Genomic DNA, 15,369 nt, shown 5'->3' with positions numbered 1-15,369 from the left:
TTGGGCAAGGCATCAGCCACCCGTTGAGATACTACAGCTAGAGAGTTATTGGGTCCTTTGACTGGCCAGACAGTACTACATTGGATCCCTATCTATGGTTACGGCTCATTTCATCTTTGCCGACACATACATAGAATAGTCTGGCAAATTCTTTACACATTCTCCTCTTTCCTCATACTGTTGACAACACTGAAATTACCAAACAATTCTTATTCTGTCAAGATATTAACTACTGCACTGTAATTTTTCAGTGGCTACTTAACTTGGTAAGGGTAGGAGAGACTCTTTAGCTATGGTAAGCTGCTCTTCTAGGAGAAGGATACTCCAAAATCAAACCATTGTTCTTTAGTTTGGGAAGTGCCATAGCCTTTGTACCATGGTCTTATGTCTTGGGCTAGAGATCTCTTTCTTGAGGGTACATCGGGCACACTATTCTATCTTGTTTCTCCTCCTCTTGTTATTTTGAAGTTTTTATCCTCCTGTTATTCTTAAGTTTTATCGTTTAAATATGAAAGATTTATTATAATGTTATTATTGGTCTTGAACTTCTCTTGTAGTTTTTCCTTATTTCCTTTCCTCTCTGGGTTATTTCCCCTAATGGGGCCCTTGGGCTTATAGCATCCTGCTTTTCCGACTTGGGTTATAGCTTAGTAGCTTAATAATATTTATATAGCCATTTATATGTGTGTAGATATGGATAGGCAACTTACAGCTCTGTATTGATAATGTTTCTTTAACTCTTTGTGATTCTTTTAGAATCTTAGGTGTGACTCTTTATTGTAAATTTACTTTTGTGAATCACATCAAGTCTGTTTCTTCTCCATTTGCACACAAAAAAATGGTCTCATCGATCAATTTCTTAAAGATTTTCGGTGATCAATCTATTTTGAACAAATGTATCAATTCTTTCATTCTGCCTCGTTTCGAGTATTGTTCTCTGACTGGTCTCATCTTAATTTGTTGGACAAACCTTGTGGTCTTATTTCTTATTCCTGATCTTGATATTAATCTCTTGCCCAGTCATTCAGTTTGCTATATATGCACAATGCATAAGATTTTTCATAACTCTGACCATCCTTTGCCTTTAGATCTTCCCAGACTGTAACATCATGTACGTAGTACTAGGTACGCAGTTAATTCTAACAGTCAAATCTTCTCCGCCATAAGGCTCAATGTCACACTGTCTCCTATAATTTCAGTCCAACTGTGACCATGATGCAGAATAATCTTCCTGATCAGGCATTTAAATCGGTGGAACTTCAGAACATAAAACTTGCAGCGAATGTTTTTGTTGGAAAGGCTGACATAGGTTTATCTACTCAAGTCTCTCTGTATGATTTATATAATTATTAAATATCTATGTTAAGGTTGTTACCAATTGTAAGATGTTTTATGTTCATTATTCTTTGCTACTCATGTAGTTTATTTGTTTCCTTATTTCCTTTCCTCACCGGGCTATTTTCCCTGATGCAGCCCTTGGCTTTAAAACCTCTTGCTTTTCCAACTAGGGTTGTAGCTTAGTAATTAATAATAATAATAATAATAATAATAATAATAATAATAATAATAATAATAATAGTAATAAAAATAAAAATACTAATAATAATAATAATAATAATAATAATAATAATAATAATAATAATAACAGCAACAACACCAACAATAACAGCAAAGATAATAATAATAATAATAATAATAATAATAATAATAATAATAATAATAATAATCTAAGATGAACATATACTAATATAAAAAGAAAAAACCTTGGACATCCGAGCTACTCTCAAATCATCCCACCTTGGCTAGTAGGATGTGATCTCTGCCTACGTAGGTACCTGCAGATTTGGATTTTTGCTGATATTTTGCTCTATAAATATTTGTAGGTTTGTACTCTCGCTGTACCTTTTAAATACCTAAAATACATCTTACATAAATCAGTCTTCTTAAAGATTTCATCGACAAAACTAGCCAGGGTTGACTTAAGATTTTCATTTTAACTGTGGTTTATTGCATTTGAGCATCAGTTGTTCCTATCAGTTTTATTCATATATATATATATATATATATACACACACACATATATATATATATATATATATATGTATATATATATATATATGTGTGTGTGTGTGTTATATATATATATATGTATACATATGTACACACACACACATATATATATATATATATATATATTATATATATATACATACATATATATATATATATATATACATATATATGCATATATATACATATATATATATTATATATATATATATATATATTTTATATATATATATATATATATATATACATATATATATATCATATTTTAGTTCACTTTACCTTTTTGTTTGATTTTGTCATTTGGTATACATTTAGACTAACTTCAGTCACAGGAAAAATGAGTTCATAAGTTTGTAAGTTAATCTCATTATATCTCATTTTACCCTTTTGTCTGATTTTACCTACTATATAAGTATTTGTACGTTTTGACTAACCCTTTTATTAATGGGATAACCAAGTTAATTTTGTTGTTGTATGTTATTTTCATTATATTATACTTTACTTCTGGATTAACCCTAAGCTATAGTTTATACATCATTTACGTTTTCACACAATGTTATGGTGGCCTTACAAAGATGGTGTAGGTTTTGTGAATAAATGCACAGGCTAGTTTAGTCAACAATGGTTTTAATTAAATCCCTATTTTGATTTTATGTATTTTACAAAATGGTATTAAGTCGAGATTTTATTATCAGGGAATCCTCTAATATTGAATATATAAATTAGAAGGTTTCCTTTCCATTTTCATTGTATGTAATGTTGAAGTAAACAATCATTCTGTACCAACCGTATTTCACACAATTGTACATAATTCCTTTTGTATATATGATGCTTGTATCTTCGCTCCTCCCTCGCACTTAAACGAACATGAAAATTCCTGTCTGGTTTTTCCTCAGTAATATTGTCTGTCTTGTTAACTTGTTATGTCCTGTTGCCTTGAGGTTTTGTATATAAGGAGAGTGTTCCTCAATAATATTACTCAGTCGTTTCCAATCTGGTGACCCCGGAAGTCGACTCGCTCCCACTGGCTTCCAACCCCACCTCCCTCGCCCCTCCATCGTTGGTACTATGACGGAGGCTGACTCTACTCCGGCAGTTGGCACTGTGGCCGTCCCATTGGAACTTTCACCGTTCGCCAGCGGAGAAGCGTTCGCTTGGTTTCAACGTGCTGAAGTCCACTTTCGTATCGGGGCGTGACTCGCTCAACCACCAAAGCGTATTATGTTCTCGCGGCGATACCCGAGGACACCTTCCCAGAAATATCCGACTGGCTTTGTGAACAAGGAGACACCCCAATAGCGTATGACGCCCTCAAATCATACCTTCTGCAGCAGTACTCGCCGTCGCCAGCCGCCCGTATAGCAAAGCTTTTTCAGCTCTCGCAACAACCATTGGGGGACCAAAGGGCTTCGCTTGCCCTCAGGGAAATGACCAGTATCGCTCGCCTTCAACCTGCCGCAGACGGCTCTCCTCGTGAGGTGAACCTACTCCGTGCCCTTTGGATACGCCGTTTACCTGAACCTGTGCGCGCTGCCATACCCGATGTCGATAGTTTACCCATAAAGGACTTGATGACCAAAGCCGACGCCCTTATGGACAACCACTTCAAGACCTCCATCAACGCCTCCACCCCTGACGACGAGGAAGCCTATTCAACGTCAACCGAAGCTGACATGAATGCCGTAGGACATACACGCCTACCCCGTGACGTGCCGAAGCGGCGACAAAGCCGCCCACCACCCACCAATCGCTCGCGCCCCAACGAACGACTTCTACAGCCACTTACTACCTCCCATCCGCCACAGTTTTGCTACTACCACTTCAGATTCGGGGCAACCGCGAAGAAATGTGCCAAAGATTGTCAGTGGCCAAAAAACGTGTAAGTAGGCCATCGCTTGTGGCGGTGGCCTCCCATGTTTCTAATCTTTTCTTTTTACAGGATGCAGGAACGGGCGTGCGATTTTTGGTAGACACGGGTGCTTGTCGTTCTCTTTTGCCAAGGAAACTCTTCAAGGCACAACATAGTCTGTCTACATCTGCCGACGTCCGCTTGGTAGCTGCCAACGGATCTGCGATACCCACCTACGGTTACGAGAGCCTCACATTATCGTTCGGAAACGGTAAATTCAATTGGAAGTTTCTCGTTGCTGACGTCACAATGCCAGTCCTCGGTGCGGATTTCCTCTCTCATTTCCACCTTCTGGTCGATGTCGCCCACCGACGATTGGTCAACGCAGACTCGTACTTGTCGACACCTCTTCAACCCGTCCCCTCTAACCTCGCTCTCCACATCAGCGCATCCACGGATGCCTACGCCCACCTCCTCACGTCGTACCCGGAAGTTTTCCGTCCAGAACTTCGCCAAACGCCCACGGTTCCTGCCAAGCACGGTATTTATCACCATATCAAGACGACGGGACCCCCAGTCTTCGCAAAATTCAGACGTCTGGCACCGGAACGATTGGCAGCCGCCAAACAGACGTTCGCCGAAATGGAGAAAATGGGCCTTTGCCAAAAGGCCTCCAGCCCATGGTCGTCAACCTTACACATCGTTCTGAAGAAAGACGGCTCCCTCCGTCCGTGCGGGGATTACAGACGCCTGAACATGCAAACAGAACCGGATCACTGCCCCCTCCCAAACATTGCCGATGTAACCTCCTACCTACACAAAGCGAAGGTTTTCTCTACGCTCGACCTCCTGAAGGGGTATTATCAGGTGCCTATGAACCCAGAAGACATCCCCAAGACCGCCATCACCACTCCGTTTGGCACATACACCTTCAATTACTCTTGTTTTGGCCTTCGTAATGCTGGGGCAACGTTTCAACGTGTCATGGATGGCATCTTAGGGGACCTCCCTTTCTGTGTATGTTATGTGGACGACATACTTATGTTCTCCTCCTCAAAAGAGGAACACCTCCGTCACCTGCGCATCGTGCTCGACCGCCTGCAACAAAACGGCCTTGTAGTCCGGTACGACAAGTGTACCTTTGGCGCCAACGAAGTGTCGTTCTTAGGGCACCGTATCACTCCTGAAGGAGTCCATCCCCTCCCTGAGAAGGTAGCAGCCGTTCAGAATTTACCCACGCCCTCAACCATCAAAGCTCTGCAGGAATTCTTGGGCATGATCAACTATTATCACCGTTTTCTGCCAGCCATTGCCGCCACTCTTGCTCCCCTCTACGCCTCCCTCAAGGGCAAGCCAAAGGACTTGAAGTGGGGTCCCCTTCAAGAAGCAGCCTTCTGCAATGCAAAGAAGGCCCTATCAACTGCTGCGGCTCTCACTTTTCCTATCCCACACGCCCCTCTACTTCTCTCCACCGATGCCAGCGACGTCGCTATTGGTGCAGTACTCGAGCAGGTGGTCAAAGGCTCGCCCCGCCCATTGGCCTTCTTCAGCAGAAAACTGTCCAAGGCAGAATCGGGTTATTCTACCTTCGATCGAGAATTGCTGGGTGGTGCACTTGGCTGTCCGCCACTTTCGCCATTTCTTAGAAGGTACACCCTTCGTCATTCGCACAGACCACATGCCTCTGGTGCACGCCTTCACTCGACAGTCTGACGCCTGGTCCGCCCGTCAACGCCGACATCTCTCCGCCGTGGCTGAATACAATTGTACCCTCCAATACGTCCCTGGGAAAATGAATCCCGTTGCCGATGCCCTGTCAAGAAACACGTTGGCTGCCGTTCAACTGGGATTGGACTACAACGCCCTGGCTGAAGCCAAACGACAGGATCCAGAGTATCAAGCTTGTAGGACATCCTGCACGTCCCTCCGTTGGGAGGATTTTCCCCTCGAAGACTCCAACACCACCCTCCTCTGTGATGTCAGTACTGGTAGACCGCGACCTTGGATTCCTGCTCCCATGCGCCGACAGGTGTTTGATTTCATCCACGGCCTTTTACATCCCTCGTGCCGTTCTACTGCACAGCTTCTGAAGGCAAAGTTCATTTGGCACGGCATTTCTAAGGATGCTAAGGATTGGGTCCGTACCTGTACTTCTTGCCAAACTTCCAAAGTACATCGACACACGGATTCAGGAGTGGGCACCTTTCTTCAACCTCAGCGTCGTTTCGCACACATTCACGTCGACGTTGTAGGCCCCCTACCCACATCACAAGGACATCGTTACCTGTTTACCGTCATCGACCGCTCCACTCGTTGGCCTGAAGCCATTCCCATGGAAACTGCAACGTCCGCCTCATGTACATCTGCCTTACTCTCTGGATGGATTTCAAGATTTGGTATCCCTGAGCATATTACTTCTGACAGGGGAACCACTTTCACCTCTCAATTATGGACGTCATTAGCGAATCTCCTGGGCATCACCATACATCAGACAACGGCCTACAACCCCGCTGCCAATGGAATGGTTGAACGTTTTCATCGCACCCTCAAAGCAGCTTTGATGTCCCGCTGCAAGGATTGCAACTGGTTTACTCAGCTTCCCTCGGTCCTCCTTGGACTAAGGACCACTCCTAAAGACGCCCTCGACGTCTCGGCAGCCGAAATGGTGTATGGCGACCCGTTGGTCGTCCCTGCCGAGTTTTTTCCTTCTACAACCTCCTCTGACGATCTCCAGCGCATACGTCACGTCGTGGGAAAATTTACTCCGTGCCGCCAGACTTACAAGCCCCCAGCGAAGCATCACATACCAACGGACTTGCACTCTGCAACGCACGTCTTCCTGCGCAACGACACCAGCAAGCCACCACTAACGCCCCCTTACACGGGCCCTTTCCTTGTGATTCGACGCAGTCCGAAAGCATTCCTCCTAAACATTCGGGGCAAAGAAGACTGGGTCTCCATTGATCGTCTAAAACCTGCTTATCTTCTGCCAGATGACCCGCCTACAGTTCGCCTCTCTAGATCAGGGCGCCCTATTCAACATGTACAGTATGTCATTTTTAGGGGGGGAGCCATGTACCAACCGTGTTTCACACAATTGTACATAATTCTTTTTGTATATATTATGCTTGTATCTTCGCTCCTCCCTCGCACTAAAACGAACATGAAAATTCCTGTCTGGTTTTTCCTCAGTAATATTGTCTGTCTTGTTAACTTGTTATGTCCTGTTGCCTTGAGGTTTTGTATATAAGGAGAGTGTTCCATAATAATATAACTCAGTCGTTTCCAATCTGCCTTTGAGTTCACACCCTTACTCGGCGCCGTCACAATTCTAAGGTAAGCCCCTCAAGTAAACTCTAGAACATCTTAACTTATACCTCAGGCTCTTGCATTATTGTTTTTACTTTATCGTTCAGCTCTTTCCGTTTGGGTGTACTACCCCGTGCTTGGTGTAGCCCCTAAAAACTTTACTTACTTTACTTTAATGCTGCTTATCTGGTCCTGTACAGCAGGCGAACCCTACTTTCTGCGGGACATCCACGGTCATTTTATGATGTTCATTCTGGAGCATTTAACATTTCACAATGCGTATTGTTCGCTTTACTGTTTGATCATCACTGTCAAAACACTCGCGGAATAAGAAAGTCTTCAGTTTCCTCTTGAAAGCCTTAATATCTTATATCATTCGAATGTCTCGTGGGAGCCTATTGTATAGTCTCCGGGCAGCATGGTATTGATGCTGACAATTCCAATATTGAGAAATCTCTGAACTTAAAACTGACGTTTGACGAACCGTAATTATCGACGGTTCCCGACTTTTTGATGTGTGGGTGTTGCCACTCCAATCCCCCAGGTTAGGATCTAGATATCGTCTATGGGGAGGTGTTACTCCTAGAAGTCATTTAAAGGTCGCTCATGAATGGCAGAGGCAAGGGACAATGACATTGCCCTATCAATCAGGACAATGCCCTAGAGACTGACCATATTTACTTATGATCAGCGCCCAAGCCCCTCTCCACCCTAGCTAGGACGAAGGAGGGCCAGGCAATGGCTGCTGATGACTGAGCAGATAGATCTAGAGGCTCCCACAAACGCTCCATCCTTAGCCCACAGGGATTGTGAGGTTGCAGCAACAAAAGGAACTAACGAGTTTGAGCGGGACTCTTAACCACAGTCTGGCGTTCACCAGACAGGGACGTTACCACATCGGCCACCGCACTTATTAAAATTTCTCTCAACTTGGAAGATAGACACTTTTCAATATTTATCCTTTGCTGTGCATATTTCACCCTAAGAGTCCTGGGGCTTTCACCGGGCTCTAGTGAATGAAATCATCAGGAAGGAATTAATAAATAAATATTTACTTGATTTCAGGTTGACATTCACAAAACCCAACTTCCTCTCATTTACACCCACAAAGTAAAAGTTCATGATTCCATCCCCTGTGTTTTCACTGGCCATATTGGTTTTGGCTAATTTTTCATGGTCGGATGCCTTTCCTGCCGCCAGGTAGTAGGTTGGCCAGGGAACCAGTCACCCGTTGAGATACTACCACTAGAGAGCTATGGGGTCTTTTTGACTGGCCAGGCAGTACTACATTGGATCCTTCTCTCTGGTTACGGTTCATTTTCCCTTTACCTACACACACACAGAGAATAGTCTGGCCTATTCTTTACTTATTCTCCTCTGTCCTCATACACCTGACAACACTGAGATTACCAAGCAATTCTTCTTCACCCAAGGGGTTTACTGCACTGCATTTGTTCAGTGGCCACTTTCCTCTTGTTTGGGGTAGAAGGGACTCTTTAGCTATGGTCAGCAGCTCTTCTAGGAGAAGGACACTCCAAAATCAAACCATTGTTCTCTAGTCTTGGATAGTGCCATAACCTCTGTACCATGGTCTTCCACTGTCTTGGGTTAGAGTTCTCTTGCTTGAGGGTACAATCAGGCACACTGTTCTGTATTGTTTCTCTTCCTCTTGTTTTGTTAAAGTTTTTATAGTTTATATAAGAGATATCTATTTAATGTTACTCTTCCTAAGAATTTTATTTTTCCTTGTTTCCTTTCCTCACTGAGCTATTTTCACTGTTGGAGCCCCTGGACTTATATCATCCTCCTTTTCCAACTAGGGTTGTAGCTTAGCAAGTAATAATAATAATTATAATAATCCCTCTCCATTTTCCCGGGCTTGGGACCGGCACCTAGTTGAGGCAGAATTGCCGCCCCCCCCCCCCCCCCCCCCCTCAGTGGCATAATCTGCCAATTCTCTAGTTCCATCATTTTCTGTCGCATTTATAGAAATAAACGCCTTCTCGACTGATAGTTTTCTTATGTTTAAAAGAATAAAGGAACAATTATAAAAAAGTTTTAATCCAGGTGTAACCAAGTTGTGGAATGATCTTCCTAATCGAGTAGTTGAATCATTTGAACTTCAAAAGTTCAAACTTGTAGCAAATGTTTGTATGTTGAACAGGCTGACATAAGTCGTTTTATAGCTTATATGTGAAATATCAGTTTTGATGTTGTTACTGTTTTTAAAATATTCTATTTTAATTATTCATTATTTATCATATCGTTTATTTATTTCTTTACTTCCTTACACAGGGTGGGCTATTTTTCCCTGTTGCAGCCCTTGGGCTTATACCATCTTGCTTTTCCAACTAGGGTTGTAGCCTAGCTAATAATAATAATAATAATAATAATAATAATAATAATAATAATAATAATAATAATAATATATAAATTGTATCTTTATCAAGAATTTTTGCGAAGAGGCACCATTGAAAATAATAGAAAAATAGGGTTAGCTTTCATTGCTTTGAAAGTAGTTTTTATCCATACCGAGGGACTGGTTCTGTTAGTTTATCTCTTCACTAGCTTGTGAGCTGTGTTATATTAGTTCAGTTTAGCTTTTGGGTTGCTTATCAGGCCCAACTTCACAATAAAATCTTGTAGACCCGGGAATCATTCTGCATGTTGCCACAACTGAGCTAAAAGTTTTATTCCAACTATTACCACAAGTTTTGGAATGATCTTCCTTATCGGGTAGGTGAATCAGTAGAACTTCAAAAGTTCAAAGTTGGAACAAATGTTTTTTATGTTGACCAGGCTAACATGAATCTTTTTATAGTTATATATGACATATCTGTTTTGACGTTGCTAATAGTTTGTATATGACATATCTGTTTTTGACGTTGTTAATAGTTTATATATGACATATCTGTTTTTGACGTTGTTAATAGTTTATATATGACATATCTATTTTGACGTTGTTATTGTTTTTAGAATGATTTGCTGTTAATTTGGTCTCATCATTTATTTATTTCCTTATTTCCTTTCCACACTGGGCTATTTTTCCCTATTGGAGCCCTTGGGCTTATAGCATCTTCTTTTCCAACTAGGGTTGTAGCTTGGCTAATAATAATAATAATAATAATAATAATAATAATAATAATAATAATACTGTAGTAGGGTCATCGAGGGATCTTGCAATGCCGTGACTTTGTGCAGAAACCTCCTTGCTATGCTGAAGGAGGGAGATATGTAAACTTCTGTCCTGTCCCACGGATGTTGAAAGGATTCTTGCCAGATTTCCTGATAATAATAATAATAATAATAATAATAATGATGATAATAATAATAATAATAGTAATAGTAATAGTAATAGTAATGTTAATAGTAATAGTAATGGTAATAATGATAATATGGTAATATCCTTTCTTATTACAGGCACCTATGTATTAATGATGTCCACTTTATTTCGAGTTTGCAAAAGAAAATTATCATCATGAATGTAGTTTCTAATTGAAGTTCTTTGTATCTACAAGATAATCAGCACCATCAGAAATTTATTTTAATGTTATTAGAACCGCGATAATTAATATCATAACTATACTTATGTAAATTATGATTTGATATGTAACTATAGTCAATTCTTTTAAGCGAGGCAGATTTTTACCGACTCGCATGGGTGTCATTTTAGCTTGGACAAGTTTCCAGCTCGCTGATTGGTTGGACAAGATAATTCTAACCAATCAGATAGCAGGAAACTCTTCCGAGCTAAAAGGGTACTGCTGCGAGTCGGTGTAAATCTGCCTCACTAATAAGAATTAACTATAATGTAGAAAATATGGCAGTAAATTTATTAAATTGGTTTGATTTGCCTTTATTTCTAAATCACAGACTCATTAGATGTCTGAAAACCAAATAGAATTACACTGTCTCACAATGAAACTCATGAGGCTCAATACTACACAGTATTCTACAAGTTTTATTCCAGCTGTTACCAAGTTGTGGAATGATCTTCCTTATCGGGTAGTTGAATCAGTAGAACTTCAAAAGTTAAAAGTTGGGGCAAATGTTTTTATGTTGACCAGGCTAACATGAGTCTTTTTATAGTTTATATATGACATATATGTTTTTGACGTTGTTAATATTTTATATATGACATATCTACTTTGACGTTGTTACAGTTTTTAGAATGATTTATTGTTAATTTGTTCTCATCATTTATTTATTTCCTTATTTCCTTTCGTCACTGGGCTATTTTCCCTATTGGAGCCCTTAGGCTTATAGCATCTTGCTTTTCCAACCAGGATTGTAGCTTGGTTAATAATAATAATAATAATAATAATAATAATAATGTACACTGTTAAAAATTTACCGTAAAAACGGTAAACGTCCTGGATTAATATTGCCAGGCATTTACCGTTTTAAAAACGGATATATTGATATAAAGGAGTGATATTACGGTCACCAACCCATAAAAGATTACTCCATTTTTAATCTAGTATATATTTTGAATATGTATCAATTGTTCCCTGGCATCACAAACTTTTGTTTGGTTTACTATGTTTAGTGAGGAAACCAGGCTAGTTTTTTTTTTTTTTTTTTTTTATAATTCTATTGCCTTTTTATCATTTAACTCGTTTCCCATATGGCAAATTGTTTTACGTTATGAAAAAGTGATAATTTTATAGTATAAGGCGAGCGTGGTTTTATAAACAAATACCATATATATATATATATATATATATATATATATATATATATATATATATATATATATATATATATACATATATATATCCATACATATATGTGTATATATATACATATATGGATATATACAGTATATGTATGTATGTATGTATATATATATATATATATATGTGTGTGTGTGTGTGTGTGTGTAAATATATATATATATATATATATATATATATATATATATATATATATATATATATAAATATATATATATGTATATATATACATATATATACATATATATATATATATATATACATAAATATATATATATATATATATATGTGTGTGTATATGTATATATATGTATATATATATATATATATATGTATATATATATGTGTGTGTGTGTATGTATGTATGTATGTATGTATATAATCTCCAGACATTTACTATTCATTATATAAGGGAGATTTGACTGATATAAAAAATATATTTGTCCTAGCACTTCTTTGTTCCTATACGAATAAAACCCTGCGTCTTATTAAATAATTACTCATAAAATGTGAGATTTTATCTAACTGGAGTATATTTGCTTTTTAACGATAAAATAGAATTGATATATTGTTCATTCAAATAACATTAAAATATATGAATGAAAATTACTCCTTGATTGTGGAACTTTTGAGAAAGTTTCATTGTCCATGATCTTGCAGTGGGCCCCAACCAAATTAAGTAAGCTATATAACCCTCGTAGATACTGTACATGGAGAAATTAGAAGATATATAGTTAAATTGATGCAGGGAACCTTTCTTTTAAGGCTGGTATCTCCTTTGAGTTTCCAGTCAAGCAACAGATACAATTCTTTGACCAACCAAATCAGTCAATAGTATGGTCGAGAGAGAAAATATATACAGGTAGACATCGATAGTAGGCCTCGGATCTTGTGTAAAGGGGTAATTCCTAGTGGCGGTGTCTTGAAAAATTGTTTAAAGACTATTTCATATGCAATCACGAGGGGCAAATGCAGTGCGGGCACTCAGATTTTCCCGTAATTCTTTCGCTTTGAAAGTGTTATCAGATCAGACGGTCTAGGCACAGGCAGGTAAACATATGACCTTGACCAGGCGCCATGCAAAGTGCAGTAAGAGTTGTGTAAGACAATAGTCAGGTGCCTATCCAGTGCCTAAACAACGGGCACAGACACTTCGATGGTTTGCCTATTGTTTCCTCGTGTGTGATTTCATCTACACTCTTGATCGTCGCCCATGTAACAAAATTGGTAACAGTGTCTGCCCGCCGTGTATTTACCACTCGTGTGAAAAGACCTTTAGAAAAATAGATTTTATTGGAGGTTCCCTGTTTCGATAGAGATAGTGAGTACCTTGAAGCAATACAGTTTTAGGGAATGGGTAACAATTGAATAACTAGAACAAAATGAAAATGAAACAGTTTATATCTAGTCGAACCATCGTCTTCTCTTCCTTTGATTGGAATAAAAAGAAACCGTAAGAAACTTGGCCAATATTCAAATAAAAATGAATAACAACTGTGCCTCAATATGTAGTAAAGTTCGTGATTTAGGAAGATCTCTTGACTGTAACTCGTCTTTCAATGCCAAAATAAGTAATGTAGTAAAAAACTGCTTGATATCTTAGAAATATTGCTTTTATAAAGAAGTACCTGGATGAGCATTCTGTAAAGAAACTTGTAATAAACTGTGTTATTACCAGGATTGACTACTGTAGCTCCATCTACCACAATCTACCAAAATTGCAACTTCGGAAAATTTCGAAGCATAATAAACAGAGGAGCAAGACATAAAAAAGTGCCCCACCTTGAGAAAGAATCACTCCTACATTAATTGATTTACACTGGTTGCCTATTAAAGGATGAATTGAGGCTGAGATATGAAAAATAACCCATCAAGTTATCAAAACTGACGTCTTATATATCTGAAAGAATTTCTACATATTGTGCAGTCAACAAATCATGTTGACACCAGAATAGTTACAGATAGTTTCATATTATTTGAGCCAAGATATGTATCCACTGTAGGTTCTAGAGCTTTCAAATATGCGGCCCCAAAATTTTACAATAAGCTCCCACTAGACATCCCAAAACACTGAAGTTATTAAAGAAGGTTGTCAAGAGGAAACTTGAGACTTTCTTATTTTGCAAGTGTTTCGATAGTGTGAATTCGACAATATACGAGCAATATGTCGTGTGAAATGCAGAATGCCTGGGAATGCATACGATTAAATGACTGTGAAGTTCCTGTAGTGAGTAGGGTTCCCCTGCAGTATAGGACCAGAAATGCAGCCCTTAAAGAAAGTAGGTAATTATGATTAAGCTATATTAATCATAGTATGACGTAGGCTACCTAATTTTAATGCACTTATGTCTGGACTGCTCTGGTAGCAAGGGAGGATAGAATACTTGGCCTTTACCTAATATCTGTATTCAAAGATGGATAATTGATAAAGTAATATATATTAAATACAGATATATTTTATACTCAAATGAAAACTTTAAGGTAGAAAATTTATTGGTAATATATTATATATAGCTTCTTACAATGTATCCACATCCACATATGGCACCTGAGTAATCTCTCTTATAGTTTCATTTCTAATCTTGTCCATACATTTAACTCCCAATATTATTCTATTTGACTCCCAATTATTTGAAATGTTTTTTCCATAGTCTGGCTAAACCTTTACTAGGGCATGAGATGTTATCATTTAAGAATTTTTTCCTATACCTAGTGATTTTCCTAAAATTTTCTCTCTCTCTCTCTCTCTCTCTCTCTCTCTCTCTCTCTCTCTCTCTTTATTTTACTATGTTATGAAATGTCATTATTTAGGAATTTTTGCCTATACCTGGTGATTTTCCTAAAATTATCTCTCTCTCTCTCCTCTCTCTCTCTCTCTCTCTCTCTCTCTCTCTCTCATTTTATTAGGGTATGAGATGTCATTATTTATAAATTTTTGCCTATACCTAGTGATTTTCCTAAAATTCTCTCTCTCTCTCTCTCTCTCTCTTCTCTCTCTCTCTCTCTCTCTCTCTCTCTCTCTCTATGGTATGAGATGTCATTATTTATGAATTTTTGCTCATACTTGGTGATTTCTCTCTCTCTCTCTCTCTCTCTCTCTCTCTCTCTCTCTCTCTATTTCCCGTGGTAAGAATGCCCTTATTTTTCAATTTTTTGTTCTCTCTCTCTCTCTCTCTCTCTCTCTCTCTCTCTCTCTGTAAATTTTCCGGGTAAGGTATGTCATTAGGTTTAGATATTTGGTTTTAATGCTCTCTCTCTCTCTCTCTCTCTCTCTCTCTCTCTCTCGTCTTAATTTGCTTTAAACCTTCAACTTGTTTAAGAAACTATTACCAATCAAGTTAAAAATGACTCAAGGATCCTGTGAGATTGTTTTAGAGTGACGTCAACGGATCTTAGCCAATAGGA

Source organism: Palaemon carinicauda, chromosome 1, assembly GCF_036898095.1.
Source record: "Palaemon carinicauda isolate YSFRI2023 chromosome 1, ASM3689809v2, whole genome shotgun sequence".
Lineage (NCBI taxonomy): Eukaryota > Metazoa > Arthropoda > Malacostraca > Decapoda > Palaemonidae > Palaemon > Palaemon carinicauda.
The sequence above is the reverse complement of the archived record's forward strand: the minus strand, read 5'-3'. Positions refer to the sequence as shown.